Below are 16,311 nucleotides of genomic sequence, written 5' to 3'. Positions count from 1 at the left end.
GAAAAGACATATACCTACATTTCTTATGAAGGTCTCCAAAGCTAAATCCTGCATTTTCAGAGTCAAAAATTGAAATCTCCCTGAAGACAGAAAACTGTCTGCGAAACAGGGCTTATGGGCAGTCAAGGGTATTTCGGTCATTGCACATGTTAAAGTGCTCCGATCGAGTTGAAATTTTACAGGCAGCTATAACACATTATTTTCTACAACTTTTATGTTTTGTGCTAAGCATAATTCAGCCTCTAATATGGTCAAACAGAACCGGACAAAACAGGGCAAATTGGAAATCTTAAAACTGAAATTTATGCACTCTAACTGAAATTCTTTGAAGGCAAGCAAAACTAGCATTTTCAAGCTCAAAATTACTCATGACAACTACCAATTCATGGCTAAACATCAATCATCATATGAGGACAGAAAATTTATTACAAAAACTGAAATTCACCTTACGCCTACTTCCAACCATAAACTTGTCCACAAAACTGCATATTTAACCTCTCCAATTCACTAATTGACAATTATTAGAAACAAAGAGGGATTTTGCAATCAAAGTACCTTGGATTCTCAAGAAAGATGGTGGATTAGAGTTCTTCTTCCCAAATTAGCTCCACAAACACCTTGAAAACTACCTTAACTAGTATTTTTATGGAGTAGTTTGCGATTTAATCTGTTGGAACTCAAGATTTGGACAAGAAATTGAAGTGGAAGATAAAGAAACCTCTTGGTTTCTCTCTCACTAATTTCGGCCAAAGGAGACAAGAAAATGAATGAATTTTGGTCAAAAATCTGATTTTAGTAAAGTTACTAACCTTGGTCAAAAGTCCAACTTCTAATAGCATAGTGACGCTTGGCTCCTTTTTAGGGTTTTAAGCTTATCCTTTTGTCTACCAATGGTAATTTATCTAACTAACCTCTAATTGTCTCCTAGCACCTTGTACAGTAATATTCCTTTATACAAAACTTCAATTAATCGGCAAAAATTTATCGCACTTAGCGCACTAGCGGGCCCCACATCCATAATACGCTTCAAACTGAATATGAACTAATTTAAACTAGGAAAATGATTTAAAAACTCTACTCACTTATAAAATGTTTGGAAAAATCAATATAATAAGATATAATGAAGAAAATGCATACGAGAAAATAAAATAAAATAATATAAAAATAAGAAAAATTTACAGGTCCTCACATATTGTACCCAAGAACTCTGTAAATCTTGATTTATTTTTGCCCACTGGTTTGCCAAGTTTGTTGAATTTAACTTTATAATGATGAGATGTAGGCTGACCCCAAACATTTGTCATATATGTTGGCCCTTGTGTTTTTTTTGCCTCCACATCACCATCAGTGTCATCATCTAGAAAAAATAAGAACAATATTTATTAGTGTATATGCAATAATATACTTAAAAATATCAAATACTCTTACTAATACCTGTGTTCTGAAGCTCTTCCACTCTTATACACTGATTTTCCATATTCTCATCAATTGGTTCATCAATAAGTCGGTTGCTGCTGGAATTTCTTTGTTTTTTAGTCCTAGCCATGTCTGAACAACAAACTCAATTCATGTAACATTTAGTCAATTTAATAAAGTTAATAAACTATAACTAAAATTCAGCACATTCAATGTAAAAATGAAACTTCAGCAATTAAGAAGAACTAAATAAATAACTAAACAACATTACTAACTAACATAAGATGCAAATTTTGTTCAACATTAGGCATAGCCAGAGATAATTTGATAAGTCTACATGCAACAAATTAATAAAACATTGAATCTACAGTGGAAGCATATCATGAATTTGGCCTAGTTGGGAATCAATTCGACTCCTTGAACATCATCACGGATGTAGCTAACATCTCCATTGTCATCTTCCAACTGTATGTTTGAAATTGGACTTTGCAAGTACATGTCCACATCACCCACATGATCCATGTTGTATTCAGCTCTTGGTCTTGTGGTGATAACAACATGCCACCCATTTTCAAGGGGATCTTCCACATAAAATACTTGTGATGCTTGAACAGCAAGAATATAAGGCTCATTGTGCCGCTTTACATTCAAAAAGTTGGCTAACATGAACTCATCCTCATCTTGCTTTAGCCTTTTTCCTTTGGAGAACCAATCACATTCAAATAACAACACTTTTCGACCTTCTCTGTAGTCTAACTCAATGATGTTAGTCAAAATTCCATAATAATCCAAATCACTCAAAATTGGATTATTATCTTTTGCACTTGCAAAACTTGAGGTTGTGGCATTAACCATGAGGGTGGAGTCCGGCCAACGTCCGGATGGGGGTGAAATGAAATGAACGAACGAACGAGCGTTTTACTTACAAAATCTATTTTTTTTATAATCGGAGGAATAAGGGGAATGACAGGAGAACGAACGAACGAACGAACGAATAGCTCCCTGTGAGTCCGTATCCTTTTAATGAATGTATTAATATCGCTTTATATTGTACATGTTTCTTGACTTATTGTTTGATTATTACTTTTACTGGACTTATTGTTTGATTATGTGTTCGAAACCTCACTGAGATTTTAGCTCATTCCTTTAGTTTTGTTTTCCTTAACTGGGGAAGGCGAGCAAGGACGAGAGTTTTGTATAGACTAGCTTGGTCTAGTTCTTTGAACTTTTTGTAATGGTTCTCGCCCTAATGCTTGGCACGGACTGGATATATGATGAATTGAGAACCTTTGTATATTTGAGTTTGTACTCCTTTTGAGATAGAAATGTACATAAGGTTGCTCTAAGTTTTGGATAGTTATTATGTTTCTTTCTTGTGGTTTTATTTCGGATGTGATTGAGGTATGACTGAGTCCCGGCGAGAGTTGGGCAGGCGGTCCGTCGAACCCTTTGGTTCGCCTTAGGGTGAGGTGGGGCTGGCACAGTTGGTATCAGAGCCTGCTTCGCGTGATCTCTACGTGGAGTGAATAAGTGGTGAATAAGTATGAAGGACTAAGTGCTCGTTTGAGCATAAGCTATGAATCATAAATATTATAGGCCTTAAATCTTTCTCATGGTATCTGAGGACCATAGATAGGTACGTCAGGTTGGAATTTTGATTGTAGATAGTTTACTCTTGGGACTGACCAGCTCGAGATGTGAATTATCTTATTTCAGATTCTCGTGCCCGAGTACTCCAGAGTTGAAGCGATATTAAGTACTTGAGACTTGCATTTTAGGAACATGAACAGGCTTTGTCTGGCTAGAATGAGTACAAGAGGTTAACGGATGTCTAGTTTGGATAGAAAGTGACGTAAGAGACCGGACGGGGTCATTTTAATTGAGTGTGGGACGACAAGTCGCGTTTTCTTTCGTTTTACCCTTGCATTGTTCCTACATGTCATTTACTTGTGGCATGTTAATACCTATATATATAGTACTTGCTACACTTGACTTTGTCTAATTTGAAATGTCTCTTGGTGTATATGGTGCATTATATTGTGTATATGTCTCTTTGTATATTTGGTGTGTTATATCTTGTTGTTTTAGTCAATTTACTGTGTTACATACTAAATCACCTTTTGAAAAAAAAAATTTCGAGGACGAAATTCTTTGAAGGAGGGGAGATTGTGATACTCCAACTTTTAGTATCATTTTTTGTTTAGTCTCAAAGAGAATATTACGGTTTCTTTAGTTTATTTTTATTTTAAAAACATTATTTTGTTTTAAAGAAGATACTAAAGTTATTTCTTTGGGTTTGATTTAAAACCTTATTTTATTTTAAAAGACTAGAAACCCTAAACGTCTAATCAAAACCCTAGGTTCACTTGTGACTGACCGTTTTTCAAATTTCTCATATTTTAACCGAAACCCTAAATTCAATTTATGGGATTGTAAAATCCCTCACATTTTTCTTAAAAATTCCCTTTTATTTGAAACTTATGATTTTATAATAGCCCTACTACCCAATCACACCACATTAAAGTGTAAATGAATATAGAATTAAGGGTTTTCGTTGTTTGTTTTCAAGTTAGAGAGAATTAGGATTTTCACATTTTCTCGTAGTGTGACTATTCGGTACGGAGTGAGGATCAAATTTGGTAGGTAAGAGTGACTTTTGGATGAGGAAATATTATATGATTTGAAGTGATAATAATAAGTTAGTGATTAGAAAGTAAAAACCCTAGTATACGCGGTTTAACGGCTCAAACCGACGGGTATCGTTCACTACCGATTGAACCCACCACTTGACCACCACTTCCTTACCACCACATACCCTTGATATTTTTGCAAAATATCCCCCCTCATCCTCAGCCATGTGACCGAAAATTGTGGCCAAAATGCGAGGAAAATAAAGAGAAAATTTAGTTGGTCTTGGTGGTGACAAGTGTCAACCACCTATGGTTTCTTGACCAAGCCAAGTCTCACCTTCTTATCTTCCATTTGAGTTCATTTTTCCCTCATTTCTTTCCATTTTTGGCTGAGAGCAAGAGGAGCAAGAGAGTGAAGAGAGTTTTCCATCTTCTACCTTGAATCCAACCATTTGAGTGCAACCAAGAAAAACTAAACCGATTAATCACTAGTTTGGAAGTTTGGGAAGCTTAAGGAACCAAAGATTTCAAGGAGATGTGAAGGATCATCCTTGCAAGCTTGTGTCTTGAGGTATAATGGCTGATCAACCATTTTTTCTCCATTAATCATGATTAAGTTGGGTATTAATGTTGGTATTGTATTTGTGATGCTTGTTTCAAGTGATTTTGATGATTAGATGGATGACTTTTGAGTTAGGGTTTCTTGTGAGTTAGGTGTGGTATGATGTATATAAATGGCATATAATCTTGTGAAGTGATAGTAGTGGTAGTTTCAAGGTGAAAATGTGAATTATAGCTTGAAATAACAAAAATTCCAGATTTCTGGAAAATTTAGCTTTAGTTCTGCCTGATTCTATTTCATCATGTTAGAGGCCGAATCAGGCTTGGCACAAAACATGAAAGTTGTAGAGAATGACATTTTATACTTACCTACAAAATTTCAACTCAATCGGAGTAACGTAGCCTGTGAAAAGATGAAAATACCCTGACTGCCGTAGGAGTGAAATCAGCAAACAGTTTTGCCAGTACACTAAATTGGTTGGTTGCATTTGTTCACCTGGATACATGCTGAACTAGCTTTTAGTCAAAACATGAAAGTTTTAGTACTTTGTCTTAGCTTTTCAACGCCTTTAAGAACATCTTAAACGGACTCTAGTAGCTTGAGATATGGCCATTTGAATGTAGTACGGTTAACTGGCTGGTTAGTTGGAATTTGGTTCTGTGAATTAGGAATTTGACTGGGTTACACTGGAATTTGGACTGATTGGTGTTCATCAAAATTGTAGGCCTTTGTCTTAACTTTGAAACGGTATAAATTTCACTCCAATCTGATAAGCGTAGCTTCGGTTGTGTCCGTTACGGAAAACAACGTCAAATCTGTCTTTTGTTTTTTGACTCAACCTTCATTTCCGCACATGCTCCTAGCTTGATTTTGTACTTGTATGACTTGGAGCCTATGGAATGGCTATTGAAATGAGATGATTTTGTATATGACTTTGGGTTTGATTGAGGAAAATAATGAAGCCATAAATGGTTGAAAAATAGATAAATACAAAGGGTGTGCTGCCCAAATTTACGCTCGAGAACTAGGTCGATATACTTGTGACTTGAGTAAGACTTGAGAGCGAATACCACGTGAACCATCTAGGGTATTTACGTTTTCTTTGCCACTTCGACTCAAATAGCGATTTTAAAGTTTTACAAGTGAGTCTAAGTTTTACAAATATTTTACTTATGTCCTTTGGTTTCAATGTGTATATCTCAGTTCATAACTTTTGATGATTACAAAACAATTGGATGCTACTAACATTCTTTGAAGAGTTCATATCAGGATTTGGAACAAAAACCAGATCAAAGACTTGAAACCAAATCTGGATCAAGGTTTGACAAATTACTGTCGGACGCACAAAAGGACCATATCGGACGGCCAACAACCATTGAGTAACTTCGGACGCATGAAGAACTCACACTCGGACGTCCGAAGGTAATGTGTCAAAACATCTATGATTACTGATCTCGTTCGGACACACAATACCTCAATACCGGACGTCCGACAAACGTTGCTGTACTTAGGACGCAAAACACTGGAGCATCGGATGTCCGAAAGAAATGAAGAAGGATTTACAAGTTTACTTTCAGACATATACTGTGGAGGGACCGGACGTCCTAAGAATTGCAAGAAATCACCTTGAACTCACTGTCTTCGTTCGGACGTAGAAAATCAGAGTACCGGACGTCCGACACTACCAACGGCTAGTTGACCTTCCAGCTGCCTTCTATCCATTGACAGCATTAATTGAAGAATTTTTTGGTCCCCTATAAATTGGGATTAGTCAACTCTTCAAAATGACTTTTACACATTAAGTCTACATCAGATCTTGAATGATTCAAGTGTATGAATACCTCAAAAAGAAGATTTGTACTCTTAGTTGTGTCATCTATTTTTAGCTTTTCAAGTGTGATTCAATTTCTTCAATAGTGTAGCTTTGTGAGGGTTATCCGTGCAATTGTAAAACTTCCTTACTTGATCGAGTGAGACTTGAGGCAAGGAGGAAATGATCATTCAATTGTACACAAGAGATTGGTTGAAAGTTGATCATATTGAAGAAGCTTGATATATAAAGTGATATTCAAATTTAGTTAAGTTTGAAATTTGGTTTACAATTCCATCCCTTCATTTACTATCTTGCTATATATATATATTGCTTACCTGTTTTACTCACAAATTACTTGTGCTAGTCCATCAACTGCTTTTCAGTGAGATCCTCTTAAAAAAGAAAACTAGATTGAAAAAAAGGGGTGACTCATATCTTGGTTTGTTTTTAGATAACCTAATTCACCCCCCTCTTAGCTTATCTTCGATCCTTACAATTGGTATCAGAACTTGATCTCCTTGAGACTAAACTCAATCGACTTAGGAGTAAATATGACAACGAACAATGCCATGTTCTTTGAGGGACAATCAGTAACTAGACCTCCTATGTTCAATGGTTCAAACTATGTGAGTTGGAAGGAAAGGATGATTATCTTCTTACAATCTATTGATATTGAGCTATGGTTTATTGCCAATGAAGGTCCGTTTGATGCCTCTACTATTGATGCAGAGACAAACAGGCCGAGACCAAAAACAAGAAGGGAACTAACTGCTGAAGATAGAACTCATCTCACTCTGAATGCCAAGGCGATGAATGTACTGTACAGTGCTTTAGACTCAAACGAATCTGTTAGAGTCAAGGGCTGTAAATTTGCAAAAGAAATCTGGGACAAACTTCGAAAAATACACGAAGGAAGTGAAAGTGTAAGAGAACAGAAGAAATCCATTCTGGTCACGAAATATGAATCCTTTAAGATGGAACCTCACAAAAATATCGACAAGATGTATTGCAGATTCAATGATCTTATTAAGGATCTAGAAGTTCTTGAGAAAGATTACCCTCTAGGTAAGAAAAACAGAAAAATTCTGAATGCTCTATCAAAGGATTGGGAGAGCAAAGTGACTGCCATTGAGGAAGCCAAAGATCTGAACACTTTATCTATTGTATCCCTTATAAATTCACTAACCTCTTACGAGCTAAAACTCAAGTCTAAGGTGCAGGAAGAAGAAGACACAAGAGTTAGAAAGAGCATTGCTCTGAAGACTTCACAAGAAGAAGATGATACAATCTCTCTGGATGGAGATGACATGGAAGGTGATGATAGTGACATTGCACTCATCACACGAGACTTCAAAAGAATACTCAATAAGAAAAGATTCAAAAAAGGAGGACATAGCAATTCCTTTCCAAATCAGTCCAACAACTTCAGAAATAAAGGAAAGCTGGAATTCAACAAAAAGAAAACTGATAAATGCTTTGAATGCGGCCAATCTGGTCACTATGCAAATGAATGTCCAATGAAGAAAAAGAATGAGAACAAGAGTGAATGAAAACCAAAATTCAACAATGTTTATCTCAATTCATATCTTTTGATGATTACAAAATAAATGGATGTTACTAATATTTTTTGTATAGACCCTTTTCAGAAATGACACTAAACAGATCTGTGGATTTAAAGCAAAAAAGAAGATCAAAAAAGATGAAGAGTACTGAGGAAGATGTCGGACGCACAAAAGAAGAGTATCGGACGTCCGACATCCTTTGAGTATCTTCGAACGTATGAAGAACTCAGACTCGAACGTCCGAAGAAAACAAGCCAGGGCTTCTACGATTACTGATCATGATCGGACGCTCAACACCTGAGTATCGGACGTCCGACAAGCGTTGCTGCACTTCGGACGCAACATTCTGGACACATCGGCCGTCCGAAGGAATTGAAGAGGAAATTCCAAGTATGCATCTTACCCTCGGACGCACGGTGATAAGGGATCGCATGTCCTAAGAGATTCAAGAAAATTTTCAGAACTCATTGATCTCGTTCGGACGCATAAAAACTAAATATCGGACGTCCGACAGCACCAACGGCTAGTTGACTCTTCAGTTGCCTTCTACCCGTTGACAGCATTAATTGAAGAATTTTCTGGTCTCCTATAAAAAGAACAAAGTCAACCACTTCAGGACAACTTTTCACATCAAGTTTACATCAGATCGTGAGTGATTCAAGTGTTAGAATACTCCAAAAAGAACATTTGTATTCTTAGTTTGTGCAATTTTCTTGTAGTTTTTCAAGTGTGATACAGTTTTTTCAATAGTGTAGCATTGTGAGGGTTTCAAGTATTTGTAAAACTTCCTTGCTTGACCAAGTGAGATTTGGGGTAAGAAGGAAGTGATTCTTCCCTTGTACACAGGATATTGGTTGCAAGTTTGTTCAACTTGAAGTAACCTGGTATATAGCAGTGCTGTTCGAACTCCAGTTGAGTTTGAATCCTGGTTTGTTTCTCTATTTTCGTTTACAGCTTTTCTATATAAACTGTTCTCCTCTTATCTTACGAATACCTGTGCTGCCTTGTAATCAGATCCATTGGGTGGTTTTTGAGAAAAGAAAGGTAGGCTTTGAAGAAAAGTGACCTATATCTTAGCTGGTTTTTTAAAAACCTAATTCACCCCCCTCTTAAGTTGTTTTCGATCCTTACAATTGGTATCAGAGTTTGGTCTCCTTGAGATTAAGCTCAACCGGCTTGGGAGTAGATATGACAACCAACAATGTCATGTTCTTTGAGGGACAATTTGTTACTAGACCTCCAATGTTCATTGGATCAAACTATGTGAGCTGGAAGGAAAGGATGATTATATTCTTACAATCTATTGATATCGAGTTGTGGTTTATTGTTAGTGAAGGTCCATATGACGCAACTATTATTGATGAAACTACTCATAGGCCGAGACAAAAGACCAGAAGTGAGCTGCCTGCTGAAAATAGAACTCATTTCACTCTAAATGCCAAGGCTATGAACGTTCTATACAGTGCATTAGACTCAAATGAGTCTATTAGAGTCAAAGGCTGCAGATTTGTAAAAGAAATTTGGGATAAACTTAGAGAGATCCATGAGGGAAGTGAGAATGTGAGAGAGCAAAAGAAATCCATTCTGGTAACTAAGTATGAACCTTTTAAGATGGAATCTCATGAAAACATTGACAAAATGTACTGTAGATTCAATAATCTGATCAAGGATTTAGAGGTGCTTGAGAAGGAGTATTCTCTAGGTGAGAAGAATAGAAAAATTCTGAATGCTCTATCAAAGGACTGGAAAAGCAAAGTGACTGCCATTAAGGAAGCCAAGGATCTAAATACTTTATCCATTGAATCTCTGATTAACTCTCTAACTTCTTACGAACTGAAACTTAAATCTAAAATGCAGGATGAAGAAGACACAAAAGTAAGAAATAGTATTGCTCTGAAAGCTTCACAAGACGAAAATGAAACAGCCTCACAGGATGAAAATGATTTGGAAGGTGATGACAGTGATATTGCACTCATCACAAGAGGTTTCAAAAGATTTCTCAACAAGAGAAGATTCCGGAAAGGCGGATCCAGCAATCCCTTCCCAAATTAGTCTAATGACTTCAGAAACAGAAGGAAACTGGAGTTTAACAAGAAGATGACTGATAAGTGTTTCGAATGTAGCCAACCTGGACACTATGCAAATGAGTGTTCAATGAAGAAAAAGAAGGAGAACAAGGTTGAACGAAAATCAAAGTTCAACAATTTCTAGATCACCTGGAATGATTGCAATTCTGAAGGTGAAGTTGAAGAAGAAGAGGAATCTGCTCAAGTGGCTTTCATGGCCATTGGAGATGAAGAGGTAACACAATACAACTCTCAAACCGATAGTGATAGTGAATCTGATGATGATGTTAATTCTTTTCTAGAAAAAATGCATAACAGCTTGAAAGAATCCTATGTTAAAAACAAGGAATTAAAGCAGAAAATTAGCTTCTAATACAAGACAATGCAAATCTTTTTCGACAAAACAAGTGTCTTAAGCATGAAAATGAGAACTTGAAAAGGACCGAAACTGATGTGCTTGCTGAACTTTACAAAAAGAAAAATTTCTGTGACATACTCAGAAGTGAGCAATGTAGCTTAAGATAAAGGATAGATGATTTATGTCAATTATTACATCATATGAAACAGAACCATCTTCAAAAGAATAACACTGAACCTTATGTTAATACTTATCAAATAAGACTGAATCAAAATGCAAATGAATTTGCTATCCACAGGAGAAGGCAAGTCAGATTCATCAAACCTGTTCATTTGATTGATCCAATGTCAGTATGCAACTTTTGTTGTCAATTTGGTCACATGAATAGCAACTGTTATTTAAGAAAAACATGAGAAATGACATGAGATGCATGTGGATAGTTAGACATAAGACTAACTCTCAAGGACCCAACATGTAAAGGGTACCAAGTATTATCTTGTGGGTTTGTGTGTAGGTGAACCAGGATAACATTGCTAATGGATCAAAATGGTTCATTGATAGTGGATGTTCAAGGCATATGACTGGTGATGCATCACAATTCATTAAACTCAAGCAAAAAGCAAGTGCAAAGGTAACATTTGGAGATGATAACAAAGCCAAAACTGTTGGTATTGGTGATGTTGGTAAGAATGGTCAAACCTCTATCCACAATGTTCTTCTCGTTGACAATCTGAGTTACAATTTATTAAGTGTTAGCCAACTGTGTGATAGGAATCTATTTGTATTGTTCAAAAAGCTTGAATGTCTCATATTTGACTCAAAGTTCAACATTGTTTTCAAAGGAAAAAGGGTTAATGATGTCTATGTAGTTGTTCTTGAAAAAATTGATTTCGCCTATCTCAAATGTCTCAAAGTTGCAGATGAGGACCCATGGTTATGGCATAGAAGGCTGTGTCACTTCAACATGGATTTGCTAAAGAAAATCTCTAAAAAGGACATTGTTAGAGGTCTCCCAAAAATCAGATTTGAAAAGGACCGGATATGTGATACTTGCCAATTTGGAAAATAAGTCAAGGTATCATTTAAACCCAAGAAATGTGTTTCTACTTCAAAATCACTTGAACTTTTACACCTTGACCTGTTTGGTCCTACACAAACTACAAGCCTTGGTGGTAAGAGATATTGTTTTGTGATTGTTGATGATTACTCTAGATATATTTGGGTGATATTTCTTACTCATAAAAATGATGCCTTTAAGAATTTTACTTCATTGTTTGCTAAAGTGCAAAATCTGCTTGGCTTGAAAATTGTTAGAATTAGAAGTGATAATGGGACAGAATTCAAGTTCTGTGATTTTTCAGAATTTTGTGATCATAATGGTATTATTCATGAATTCTCTATTGCTAGAGTCCCCCAACAAAATGGAGTTGTAGAAAGAAAAAATAGAACTCTCCAAGAGGCTGCTAGAACCATGCTTAGTGAATGCAATTTACCAAAATATTTTTGGGGTGAAGCCATAAACACAGCATGTTATACCATGAACAGAGTTCTCCTAAGACCTATTTTGAACAAAACCTCCTATGAGCTCATGTTTGACAAAAAGCCTGTTGTTGGTTACTTCAAAATATTTGGTTGTAAATGTTTCATTTTGAATATCAAGGAACATCTTGGAAAGTTTGACAAGAAATCTGATGAGGAAATTTCCTTGGGATATTGTGGCAACAAAAGAGGTTTCAGATTTTATAATCGTAGAACACTGATTATAGAGGAGGCGATACACATTACGTTTGATGAATCTAATGGTGACATTTCTATGAGTTGTGGTGAAGATGATGATACAGGTGTTCAAGAAGAACTAAAGAAGCTAGCAATCATTAATCATGACTCTGCTTCACTAGAAACTGATTTAAAGGATGTTGATACTCAGGACAGTCCAGCTGGAGAAGTGAATGACAGAAATACCACTACTCCTAATGATCTTCCAAGGACCTGGAAATTTGTTCATAACCATCCCAGGGAGCTTATAATTGGTGATCCATCTGAAAAGGTCAGAATTCGTTCCTCCAAACACCTAGTAGACAATTTTGCTTTAGTATCACGTATTGAACCTAAAAATGTTGTTGATGCATTGAATGATGAGCACTGAATTTTAGCTATGGAAGAAGAGTTAATCCAATTTGAAAGAAATAAGGTTTGGACCCTAGTTGCTAGACCACAAGATCATCCTATCATTGGCACAAAGTGGATTTTTAGAAACAAAATGAATGATAAAGGGGAGGTTGTTAGAAATAAGGTCAGGCTGGTGGCTAAGGGATACACTCAAGAAGAGGGAATAGACTTTGATGAGTCCTTTGCTCCTGTAGCTAGGCTAGAGTCCATAAGAATGTTTCTAGCATTTGCATGTTTCAAGAATTTTAAATTATTTCAGATGGATGTTAAGAGTGCTTTCTTAAATGGTTTTATAGATCAAGAAGTCTATGTTGACCAACCTCCTGGTTTTGAAAATGAATCTTATCCAGATCATGTTTTTAAACTCTTAAAAGCTTTATACGGTTTAAAGCAAGCTCCTAGAGTATGGTATGAACGTCTGAGTGGATTTTTGATTGAAAATGATTTTAAAAGGGGCATTGTAGATACTACACTTTTCATAAAATAAAACTCACGAGATCTTTTAATTGTGCAAATATATGTGGATGATATCATATTTGGTGCTACTAATGAGAGCTTGTGCAAGGACTTTTCCATCATCATGCAAAAAGAATTTGAAATGAGCATGATGGGAGAACTGAACTTCTTCCTTGGACTCCAAGTGATTCAAACCCAAGATGGAACATTTATAAATCAAACAAAATACACCAAGGAGTTGCTGAAAAAATTCGGAATAGAGGACTCAAAGCCTGTTGGAACACCTATGTGCACATCTACCAAACTTGACAAAGATGAAGAAGGTATAAAAGTTGAGGAAAAGAAGTATAGAGATATGATTGGAAGTTTACTTTATTTAACTGCTAGTAGGCCTGACATCATGTTTGTTGTATGCTTATGTGCTCGATTTCAATCCTGTCCAAAGGAATCACACTTGAATGCGGTAAAAAGAATTTTGAGATATCTTAAAGGAACCTTAAACTTTGGCTTGTGGTATCCAAAATGTCATGAACTTCCTTTATGTGGATTCTCTGATGCTGACTTTGGTGGTTGTAAAATAGATAGAAAAAGTATTACTGGTATATGGAACTTTCTTGGAAATTGTTTGGTCTCTTGGTTTAGTAAAAAACAAAATGCTATCTCATTGTCCACTACTGAAGCTAAATATGTTGCTGCTGGTGCTTGCTGTGCTCAATTGTTATGGATGAAAAACACATTGAATGATTTTGGTTTGGTATATGAATGTGTACCAATGTACTGTGACAACACTAGTACAATTAATCTAACAAAAAATCCCATTCAACACTCTAGGACTAAGCACATTGATATAAAGCATCATTTCATTCGCGATCTTGTCTCCAAGGGGGTAATCCGTGTTGAGTTTGTTTGTTCTAAAGAGCAGATCGCTGATATCCTCACAAAAGCTCTTCCACTGGATCAATTTGTGTTCTTAAAAACAAAACTGGGCGTTTCAGAAAAAATGTTCTAAGTTTTGTTTCTAGTCAATCTTTATCGGACGTCCGATGAATTGGAACGGACGTCCGACAGCGTTCTTCGTTCAGTTTCAGAAAAACCCTGGTTCGGACGGTTGTGTCGGACGCTTCACTTCGTTCGGCCGTCCGACACTAAAAAAGTGAGCCCTATAAGGCAGTTACCCATCCTTCTCAGTTCATTTTCTTCCATAAGCCTCGGACGCAACCTTTCAGTTTTCTCTCATATTTGAAATTCAAATTCCTCTCTCATCAAACCAAATTCCAAGAAATTGACTCAACCAATTCCATTACACCTCTATTGCTCATTAACCACTCATAAAAATCACTCCTAACCCCCAACTATCCCAAATCTCCCAATTCACATACGAAACCCTAATTTCACATAAATCTCTCCTTGCGGCATTTTAGTGCATTCTAGTTGGCTCGTACTGCACTCCTCCTCTATACACCACATTCTGCATCAAAAATAATATCCACATTGCATCATGGTTAAAATCAGAGGAGGATCTACTAGTGCCGGAGGGTCCTTTAGGCTTAGAGATGAGGACATTGAGATTGTGGAACCACCTCCTGTAGCACCTAAAAAGAAGATTGTGACCCGTGGTGGTAAAATGAAGCAAACTGCCCAAAGAAAATTGGTTACTCCATCTGCTGAATCATCTGATGAGCAGATGGAAGGGCAGAACTCTGAAGGGAACATTGTTGGTGGAAATGAGGAACCAGAGCAGGCTACCCAGGGTGATGAAACTGTCACAAGGTCATCTGGTAAAAGAAAGAGAACTGCAAAGAGGAAGAGCACTCCCCAATCCAAGAAAAAACAATCTGCTAATCCCTCTGTTGATCAGCAGGATGAAGGAAACATTACTGAAAATCAGCAAACACCTGAACCCTTCACCAGGAAGTCTCCAAGGACAAGGACTGAGGCTCAAAATGTTGGGGCATCTGCCACACAAACCTCAAACAGGAGACGTTCTGGAAAGGCTCCTATTTCTTAGCCCGTAGAAGAACCCACTTCTCTCCCAAAATTCATTGATGATGAAGCCAGAGACAGATTTGAGTTAGTCTCTCAAAAAGGGTTCATCACCCAAACGCTCATCCTTCCTTATGAATTTCGTAAACTTGATCTTGAACCTGTTATTAAACTGTTTGAATTCCAAAAATGGACTCATCTTTTAACCATTCCTAATGTCTTTTACCCTGACATGCTTTATCAATTCTTTGCTAACCTTAGGAAGGGTAAATCACACACTGAACTCATCTCTAGAGTCAACTCTGTAGACATCACGTTAACTCCTGACATTGTGAATTTCATTCTGAAAACTAGTATTGAATCTGGTTTCAAAGGAAAAATTACAAATTTCTTTTCGTATGAGGAATTTCCTTCTGCCTACCATCATTTTTATATTGCTAAACTCATGACTTATTTTCAAACCCACTTCAATACTCCTGCTGAAGCAAGATTGGATGATCTCAGTCCTCAGAATCTGATCATCTTCACCATCATTTCGAATCTGTTAGTGCCAACTGATGGCCACAGAACAGATGCAAACAAAATGGAACTCTATCTTTTCTACTGCTTTGTTGAAAAAATCCGCATTGACTTTGGATTTGTAATGTGCAAGTTTCTGCTCAAAATTAGCACTGACAGTCGTAGGAAACTCTCTTATGGCAGATTTCTGACCCCTATCTTTGCCCATTTTGAAATACCTTTTTCTGAAAAATCTCCCAAAGACAATGCTTCATCAGTTTTCTCAAAAGCTTACTTTGAACGAAAGAACTTAAAATTTTTTTATGGCCATTGGTGCTATAAGGAGACCGTGGCTGAGTCTAGAAGGAAAAACTTTCATGAAACCCCTGTCACTCCTAGGACTCCTCGTGATCAGTCAGACTATGTCTCTCCCTTCACCATTCATCCTAGAAAGTCTGCCAACAAGTCCTTCGCATCCAATTCTGAAGACATTTCCTTGCTTGAAGACCTCAAACAACATGTTTTACTCATTGAAGATGGTCTCATGATGACAATGACCCCTGCCCAACAATCCTCCTTCATTGAAAAAAGAAATCTTTTTGTCCCTCCAATACCTGAAAACAATGCAAATGTTCATGGAAAAGAGCCAAGACCTGAGCCCACAGGGCCAACTACTGGTACTGAGACCACACTAGCTTCAAGTTCTCATACCAAGGATAAAGGCAAGGGTCCAACAACTGAGGAAGCATATGAAGATGATGATGAAGAAACTGAGGAAGAAGAGGACCCTGAACAGTT

Source organism: Coffea arabica, chromosome 6c (assembly GCF_036785885.1).
Source record: "Coffea arabica cultivar ET-39 chromosome 6c, Coffea Arabica ET-39 HiFi, whole genome shotgun sequence".
Taxonomy (NCBI): Eukaryota; Viridiplantae; Streptophyta; class Magnoliopsida; order Gentianales; family Rubiaceae; genus Coffea; species Coffea arabica.
The sequence above is the reverse complement of the archived record's forward strand: the minus strand, read 5'-3'. Positions refer to the sequence as shown.